An 8,914-nucleotide genomic window follows, 5' to 3' on the forward strand; every position below is an offset into this window, starting at 1 on the left:
ATGGAAGGGAGGGAAGGCTGGGGGGAGGGAAGTTAGAAGCACCCACTTTTGAAAAGGCACAGGATCAAAGTAGAGAATAGAACAAATGGGAGGTGGGATAGGAGGGAGGGAAATGTAGTCAGTCTCTTACAATATATCTACTATGGAAATGTTTTGCATAGCTACACATGTATAACCTATATTGAATTGCTTATCTTCCCAGTAAGGGTGGGTGACAAGGGAGGAAGGGAATGAATCTGGAATTCAAAGTTTTAAAATCAAATATTTAAATATATATATACTATTATTAATATTATTTTACTTTTAACTGGGAAATAAGATATACAGACACTGGGGCATAGGGTGTGGGAGAAGATATGGGAGAGAGCAGATTGGAGGCAGGGATATCCATTGGGATCACCATTTTGGGGTGGTGGGTAGGGGAAAATGGGGAGAAAATTTGTAACTCAAAATCTTGCAGAAATGAATGATGTAAACTAGAAGTTAATAAAGCATTTGATAAAAAAAGAAATTCTGAAAAAAAAGAAAAGAAAAAAATATCTTAGTCCTCAAGGAGGTTATAGTCTATTACTTATCCTCTCTGATCCTCAGTTTCTCCCTTTATAAAATGGGAATACTAATGTTTGGACTCTTTTCCTTACAGGGTAGTTGCAAAAGAAGAGATTTGCCATTTTTTTTTCAAAGTATGGATTTTTTTTATTCTTGAAATTGACAAGCATTTAGTGCTTGTTCATCCTCCTTCCCACACCCTTCCATTGGGGGAAAACAACAACAAAACCTTTGTAACAACTATGCATTGACTATTAAAATAAATTCCCACATTGGCCACGTCCAAACATCTATGTCTCGTTATACATTTTTAATGTATCGCCTCTCTGTCAGGAGATGGATAGCATAACTCATTGCTGGTCTTTAGTTACCATTTTTAGTCATTTCATTGATCAGAGTTCTTAAGTCTTTCAAAGCTGTGTATCATTACACTGTTTTTGCTATAGTACAGATTGCTTTTCTGGTTCTTCTTGCTTTACCCTTCATTAATTCCAATTTTATCTGAACCTATCCTTTACGGTAAAAATAGTATCACATTATAGTCACATACCACACTGTCTGTTCAACCCAATTGATGGGTATCACTTTAGTTTCCAGTTCTTTTTGCTAAAACAGAAAGAGCTATTATCAATATTTTTGTGCTCACATTTAAATTCTTTCCCTCCCTCTTTGATCTCTTTGGGGATAAACGTAGGAGTGGTATAGGGGTTTGTGATGCTGTGTATTCTGTAATCATGTAGGTTAAATGTGTCCACGTGAGTCTGTCTAGATGTGACTCAAAAAGAGGCATGAATAGATTTCTCTGTTCTCCTCCACCCAGCCTTCTCCAATTAAGACCTTGATTCTTGCCAGGAGGAGAGACAGGAGGTTGGGGCCAGATGCTAGCCATTCTGCTCTCCTTAGAGAGAGGAAGTACTGGATGAGAGCTATATATATTCATTCCCCACCAAAATATTATTAGTCTAGTGGAAGTAATTTTTAGGTTCAAGATGAGCACCTAATCACTGTCCTTTAAGAGGCAAGGAATGCCCCCCCAAGGTATATATCCAAGGTTTAATTCCCTTCCCACCAAATTCCAGTTCCACAAAGACCACATATAGCAAGAAGCAAATAAACTCATTTATCCAAGCTGATAGCAAACAGAAATCAGAGAAAGTATGCAGATGACAATATATACCAGATAAGGCACAGAGGGAGTGAGCTTTCCTATTGGGAGCCAGAAATCTCAGATCAACCAGGACAGAGTGAGAGTTCCAGATCTCACCCAAGAGGACATTCCCACTGGTTAAGCAAGCTGAACATAGGGATTGAGGATACTTCTTCATGTTGAAAAAGTCTTTCTCGGCAGTTCTCACCGAGATTCGTCACGCAGACTCAACGTGAGACATTCCGGCCCGGACCCCACCATGCGTGAATGCATCTCAGTCCATGTGGGGCAGGCAGGTGTCCAGATGGGCAAGGCCTGCTGGGAGCTGTACTACCTGGAACATGGTATCCAGCCTGATGGGCAGATGCCCAATGATAAGACCGACCATCGGGGGAGGAGATGACTCCTTCACCACCTTCTTTTGTGAAACTGAGGCTGGCAAGCATGTGCCTAGGGCTGTCTTTGTGGACCTGGAGCCCACAGTGATCGATGAGATCCAAAATGGCCCCTAAAGACAACTCTTCCACCCAGAGCAGCTGATCACTGTTAAGGAAGATGCTGCTAACAACTATGCTCATGGCCACTACACCATTGGAAAGGAGATCATTGACCCTGTGCTAGATCAAATCCACAAACTGTCTGACCAGTGTACAGGACTCCAAGGCTTTCTGGTATTCCATAGCTTTGGGGGTGGCACTGGCTCTGGCTTCACCTCCCTGTTGATGGAACGGCTCTCAGTTGACTATGGCAAGAAGTCCAAGCTAGAGTTCTCCATCTGTCCAGCCCCCCAGGTTTCTACAGCTGTTAGAGCCCTACACCTCCATCCTGACTACCCACACCACCCTCAAGCACTCAGATTGTGCCTTCATGGTGGACAATGAGGCAATCTTTGACATCTGTCGCCGAAATCTAGACATCGAACGTCCCACCTACACCAACCTCAAGCGTCTTAGTCAAATTGTCTCCTTTATCACAGCATCTCTTCATTTTGATGGTGCCCTTAATGTGGACCTCACAGAGTTCCAGACCAACTTGGTGCCCTATCCTCGAATCCATTTCCCCCTGGCAACCTATGCACCTGTCATCTCTGCTGAGAAGGCTTACCATGAGCATCTCTCAGTATCCGAGATCACCAATGCCTGCTTTGAGCCAGCCAACCAGATGGTGAAGTGCGACCCTCGTCATGGCAAATACGTGGCCTGCTGCCTCCTGTACCATGGCAATGTGGTGCTCAAAGATGTCAATGCTGCCATCGCGGCCATCAAGACCAAACGAAGTATCCAGTTTGTAGACTGGTGCCCTACTGGCTTCAAGGTTGGCATCAACTACCAGCCACCCACTGTGGTTCCTGGTGGGGATCTGGCCAAGGTACAGAGAGCAGTGTGTATGCTGAGCAACACAACAGCCATTGCAGAAGCCTGGGCTCGCCTGGACCACAAGTTTGACCTGATGTATGCTAAGAGGGCATTTGTGCACTGGTATGTAGGTGAGGGCATGGAGGAGGGAGAGTTCTCTGAGGCTTGGGAGGACATGGCAGCCCTGGAGAAAGATTATGAGGAAGTGGGCATCGATTCCTATGAGGATGAGGATGAGGGGGAAGAGTAGAGCGGCCACCTGAAGCCATTTTACTGTTTGTTGCAAAATCCTTTCGAAATAAAGAGTCTCTGTGTTTTGAAACTAAATTTGTCTCCACCCCTTGTGCTGTGCACTCTCTTGCCAAGTATGTGAGGTGCTGCTGCTGCCACTGCCCTCCCTCCCTGCTGCCCATTCCCTTTTTCTTTCCTGTGGGCTGAAGGTAAAGACTGCTGCTGATCCCTGCCCCTGCCTAGAGGGCCTAGCCCTAGTCCATTGCATACAAGGCCCTAGGGCACTGAGGTCAGGCCAAAGAGGACCAAAGAGTTGGACTTGTGTTGGGTGTGGGCTCCTTCCACTGCTCTTGGCAGGATGTGTTCACCTCCATGCTGCCTCTGCATCCTCCCGCTTTAGAAGAAGAGAAGCTTGAGCCCAGACCATTAGCTTCATCTGCATAGGAAGGGTGTGTGTGGGGCAGGGTTGGTCCAGAGTCCCAGGGCAGGTACCTAGACTCAAACCTGGGGGACTGGCTGGGCAGTGGTGCTATGTAGTGGTTGTGCGTCTGTCCCTTCTGCACCTCCCATCTCTGCATGACCTCAGTCATCTCTCCCACTGCTTTGCTGGGGACCTTGAGCTGTGGCATTAAAAGTCTGGTCCTCTCCAAAAAAAAAAAAAGAAAAAAAAAGAAAAAGTCTTTCTCTTTCTTCAGTGATCAAAGAGAGCCTAGAACCTTGTGTCTTCTCTCTTCAAGTGGGAAGCCAGGAGATCAGTATTGGTCTTCTCCCAATCTCTCACTATTACTGTTCCTCACACAGGCATGGAGCATTGAGTAATCAGTTTCTGCCAATGAAAAGAACCTTATGCAAATTGAGTTTGAGCAAGGGGTTACAGTGATATCATTAGTAAAAAGGTATATACAACTTAGTGATGGGGGGGGAGAAGAAATACTAAATTTTTTTTCTAGAATGGCTGGACCAATTAATAGCTCTACCAAGAGTACTTCAATGTGCCTTTTTCCTGTAGCTCCTCTTACATTTGTCACTTTCATGGGTTGGGGTTGTTTTTTTCTCCTCTTTGCTTATCTTCTTGGTGTGAGGTAGAACCTCAGAGTTGGTTTAATTCTAATTTCTTCAATTATTAATGATTTGTAGTATTTTTTTCATATGACTGCTGATAGTAATTACTTTTGGATTAGATTTCTTTTTTGAAAACTACCTGCCTTTGATTGCTTATCAGTTAGGGAATGGCTCTTATTCTTGTAAATTTTCATCAATCATTGTGTATCTTGGAAATGAGACCTTCATCACAGAAATTTGCTGCAAAGATTTTCAAGGGAAGTGCATTGGAAACTGGAAAGCACCCCATAAATGTGATTTATTATTATAACAGTTATAATACTTCAGGAGACCATTAGTGAAATTATTTTTTCTTTAGCTTGGGTGGATAAACTCTAGTCTTTTCAAGGAGTCACCTCTCTTGCTCAAGCAGACAAAAAAATTTTTACTTTTCATGTATTCAATACATATGTATTGAATGCCTACTGTGTAGAAGGCATTGTACTAGGGGAAGAACAGAACCAAGAACAGAACCTTGAGGAATGCCAACATTTAGATTCAAGGAGGAAGAAGAATCTGAAAAGGAGAACAGTGGAGTCATCAGACAAGGAGGAAAGCTAAAATATTATATAGTATCATTTAAGCTAAGGATTTCAGACAAAAATGTTGTCAATAGAACTAAATTCAATAGACAAATTAAGGAAGAGAAACAAAAAAGACCAATTGAGTTTAATGCTTAATATGACACAGTTAACTTTCAAGGGAAGGAAGGTTTAAGCATGTACCAAATATGGTAGACAGATTGGAAGAGATTTAGGAAGAAAAGGAAGTGAGGACACGTAGGCAGTATGTTTTGAGAAATTTGGTAGTAGACGGGAGAGATATGACAGTAAACTGAAGTGTTATTAATTTGATCAAATAATTTTTTCCCCAGAAAGAGTATACTTAAAATTTGGAAGGACATGGTGGAAAGGAAGAGAACAAACTTTTGGTATTATCATTGATTGCTCTTTTGAGCTGTCCTTCCACATCCAATCAATTACCATAAAATCTCAGAGATAGAAGATACTTCAATAACCACCTGGTTCAATTCATACCTGAATAAGAGTCCCTTTTACAACATACTTAATAGTCTTCTAGTCAGTTCTTGCAAACTACCTTTCATCCCTGATATCCTCCTGAAACATCCCTTGGATTTTGAAAGTGCATTGTTAATCATCAGACTCAACAGTCTCTAGCCTTCTCTTGAAGATCCCTGGTGAGGAGGGGCTCACTGCTTATAGAAGCAGGTTACTCTACTTTTGGATAGTGGTAATTATTAGGAACTTTTTCTTACAACAAACCTAAATTTACTTCTTTGCAACTTCTATCCATCGCTCCTAGATCTGTTTTCTGGGGCCTGGCACAAGTCAAATCCCTTTGCACTGTGGAAACCCTTCAGATATTTTAAGTCAACTCTCAGTTTGACCCTCATTCACTTCTTTTTTTTACTTCATAAATTACTAGCTCAATGTTTTTTTTTATTAAAAGATTAAATTGTATTTTAATTTCAGGTGAAGATCTGCCTTTTCTCCCTTCCCTTACCTCTACTGCCACATTGAGAAAGCAAGAAAAATAAAATTCCTATCAGAAACACGTATTGTAAAACAAAATAAATTCCTATATTGTCCATGCCCAGAAAAATGTGTCTCAATCTTAAACCAAAATATTTTGACTGAACTTGAATTGAGGAGACATTGTAATATTGTCCAATGTCATCCCCATAAAGAAGAATTTTAGGTCTACCAGGAATCTATCTTAAATTGTATAATGTATAGCATATCCTCTCTGAGAGTAGGGCAACACCTCTGGCTAGCCACCTTTCTTTTTTATGACTTCCTTAATTTGAATAATAAAAGAATTATTTAAAAATATTAACTCTGTGCTTGAATCTCTGAAGAAATCTTATATGATCTTATCAAATCTTAAAGTTGTTTCCTAGGTAAGATTCTTTAGTGACCATTCAAATAAAATGCTTCATTCCCATTTGTAATCAACAAGCATATCTTTATATAATATATATATATATATATATATATATATATATTTCACAAAATTAAGGGGGGAAGTAAAGAAGAAGAAAATGAAGTTTTTCACATGCAAAAAGATTTACTTTGTTTTTTCTTTTTTGCCTTCCTATTTTTTATTTTTATTATATATGTGTGTGTGTATGTGTATATATTTTAAACATTTGATTTTAAAACTTTGAATTCCAGATTCATTCCCTTCCTCCCTTGTCACCCACCCCTACTGGGAAGATAAGCAGTTCAGTATAGGTTGTACATGTGTGCCTAATGCAAAACATTAACATAGTAGATGTATTATAAAAGACTGACTATATTTCCCTCCCTCCTATCCCACCTCCTACTTGTTCTATTCTCTACTTTGATCCCATCCCTTTTCAAAAGTGGGTGCTTCCAACTTCCCTCCCCTTCAGCCTGCCCTCTTTTCCATCATCCCCTCTCATCCCCTTCCCCCCTACTCTCCTGTAGGGTGAGATAGCCTATTTAATGTGTATTTCATTCCCTCCCCAAGCCAAATTCAATGAGAATAAGGTTGACCCCATTCCCTTTTGCCTTCCTATTCTTCCCCTCCATTGTAACCATTTTCCCTTGCCTCTTCTTTATGAGATAGTTTACAACATTCTGTCTCTCCCCATCTCCTCTCATTATATTCCTCTCTCACCTCTTAATTTCACCTTTTAAGTATCATCCCTTCCTATTAAATTGGTCCTGTGCTCTCTATGTATACCTGTAAGCATATATATATATACACACATTCACATATGTATTCATATGCCCATATACCCTCCTATATAGACATATATATACATATATTTCTATTCCCTTGAACTAGTCTCATACTGAGAAAAGTTTCATCACTTACAATTATCATTTTTCCATGTAGGAATGTTAATAGTTCAACTTTGATAAGTTCCTTATGATTTCTTTTCCCTGTTTACCTTCTCATGCTTCTCTTGCTTCTTATATCTGAATGTCAAATTTTCTATTCAATTCTGGTTTTTTCAACAAGAATGCTTGAAAGTCCTCTATTCCACTGAATGACCATATTTCCCCCTGAAACATGATACTCAGTTTTGCTGGGTAGGTAATTCTTGGTTTTAATCCCAGCTCCTTTGACCTCCAGAATATCACATTCCAAGCCCTTCGTTCCCTCAACGTAGAAGCTGCCAGATCCTGTGTTATCCTGATTGTGTTTCCACAATATTCAAATTGTTTCTTCCTGGATGCTTATAATATTCTCTCCTTAATCTGGGAATTTCAGAACCTGGCTAAAATATACCTAGGAGTTTTTTTTTAGGGATCTTTTTCAGAAAGTGATCAGTGGATTCTTTCGACCTCTATTTTGCCCTCTGGTTCTAAAACATCAGGGCAGTTTTCCTTGAGAATTTCTTGGAGGATGATTTCTAGGTTCTTTCTTTGATCATGGCTTTCAGGTAGTCCAATAATTTTTAAATTATCTCTCCTGGATCTATTTTCCAGGTCATTGGTTTTTCCAGTGAGATATTTCACATTGCCTTCTATTCTGTCATTTGTTTGGATCTGTTTAACAGCATCTTGATTTCTCATAAAATCATTAGCTTCCATTTGCTCCAATCTAATTCTGAAGCAATGATTCTCCTCAGTGAGCTTTTGAGATTCTTTTTCCATCTGGCAAAATCAGCTTTTTAAGGCTTTCTTCTCCTCATTGGCTTTTTGAGCCTCTTTTGCCATTTGAGTTTAGTCTATTTTTTAAGGTATGATTTTCCTCAGTCAGGCTGTTGACTCTCATTTCGAAATCTTCTTACATCATTCTTATTTCTCTTTCCAATTTTTCCTCCACTTCTCTTATCTGCTTTCTAAGGTTCTCTATGACCTGTAACCAGCTAATATTTTCCTTTGAAGCTTTTGGTGCAGGAGTTCTGACTTCACTGTCTTTCTCCTGTTCCATGCTTTGATCCTTCTTGTCCCCAAAATAAGAGTCTAATGTTGGAATCTTCTGGAGGTTTTTTGTTTGTTTCCTTTACCTGGTCATGTTGCCACTCAATTACTTGACTTTTGGGCTTTTTGCCACAGTAGGACTCTGCCACCAGACAGGGGAGCTTCGTACTGAACCCTGGGGTTTTCTCAGGTGCTGGAGGTATTAGTTGGGTGCCCTCTCTGAAGCCTCCACATGCTCTGGCAAGCTGGACACACACCCCAGGACCTCCACCCTAGACTGAAATCCAGATCCAAGCAGGTTAAAGCAAGAGCAATTACCCCTCAGACTGGTGCTTGGTCCCCCTACACTCTGTAGGCCAGGAACTGAAGCTGCCACGTGGGGGTGAATGCACAGCTGTGGCAGTGGCTTCTTGACCCAGGGCCACTCCCAACTACTGGGTCCCAAAGTCCACAGTGCACTGACCTCTCACTGTGTCCTTAGCATCTATGTGTTCATAATTCTGGAGACGGCCACAGCTGCTGGTGATCTGGAGTCCCTCCAGCCAGGGGCTGGTCAGGCCCACCCTGGGGCTAAAGCCTCCTGCTCATGCAGGCCTGGGCTCAGCTCCCAG

At 41.1% G+C, this 8,914-nt stretch overlaps 1 pseudogene; it reads left to right on the forward strand.

Annotated features, from left to right (window-relative positions):
- The first annotated feature begins 1,895 nt into the window (after nt 1-1,895).
- Nucleotides 1,896-3,378, forward strand: LOC138142831 (tubulin alpha-4A chain pseudogene; annotated as a pseudogene).
- Nucleotides 3,379-8,914: the final 5,536 nt, after the last annotated feature.

The sequence above is a fragment of the Petaurus breviceps genome, unplaced genomic scaffold (genome assembly GCF_028583685.1).
Source record: "Petaurus breviceps papuanus isolate PSGF00001 unplaced genomic scaffold, PetGlider_PUasm1.0 90604, whole genome shotgun sequence".
NCBI classification, from domain to species: domain Eukaryota; kingdom Metazoa; phylum Chordata; class Mammalia; order Diprotodontia; family Petauridae; genus Petaurus; species Petaurus breviceps.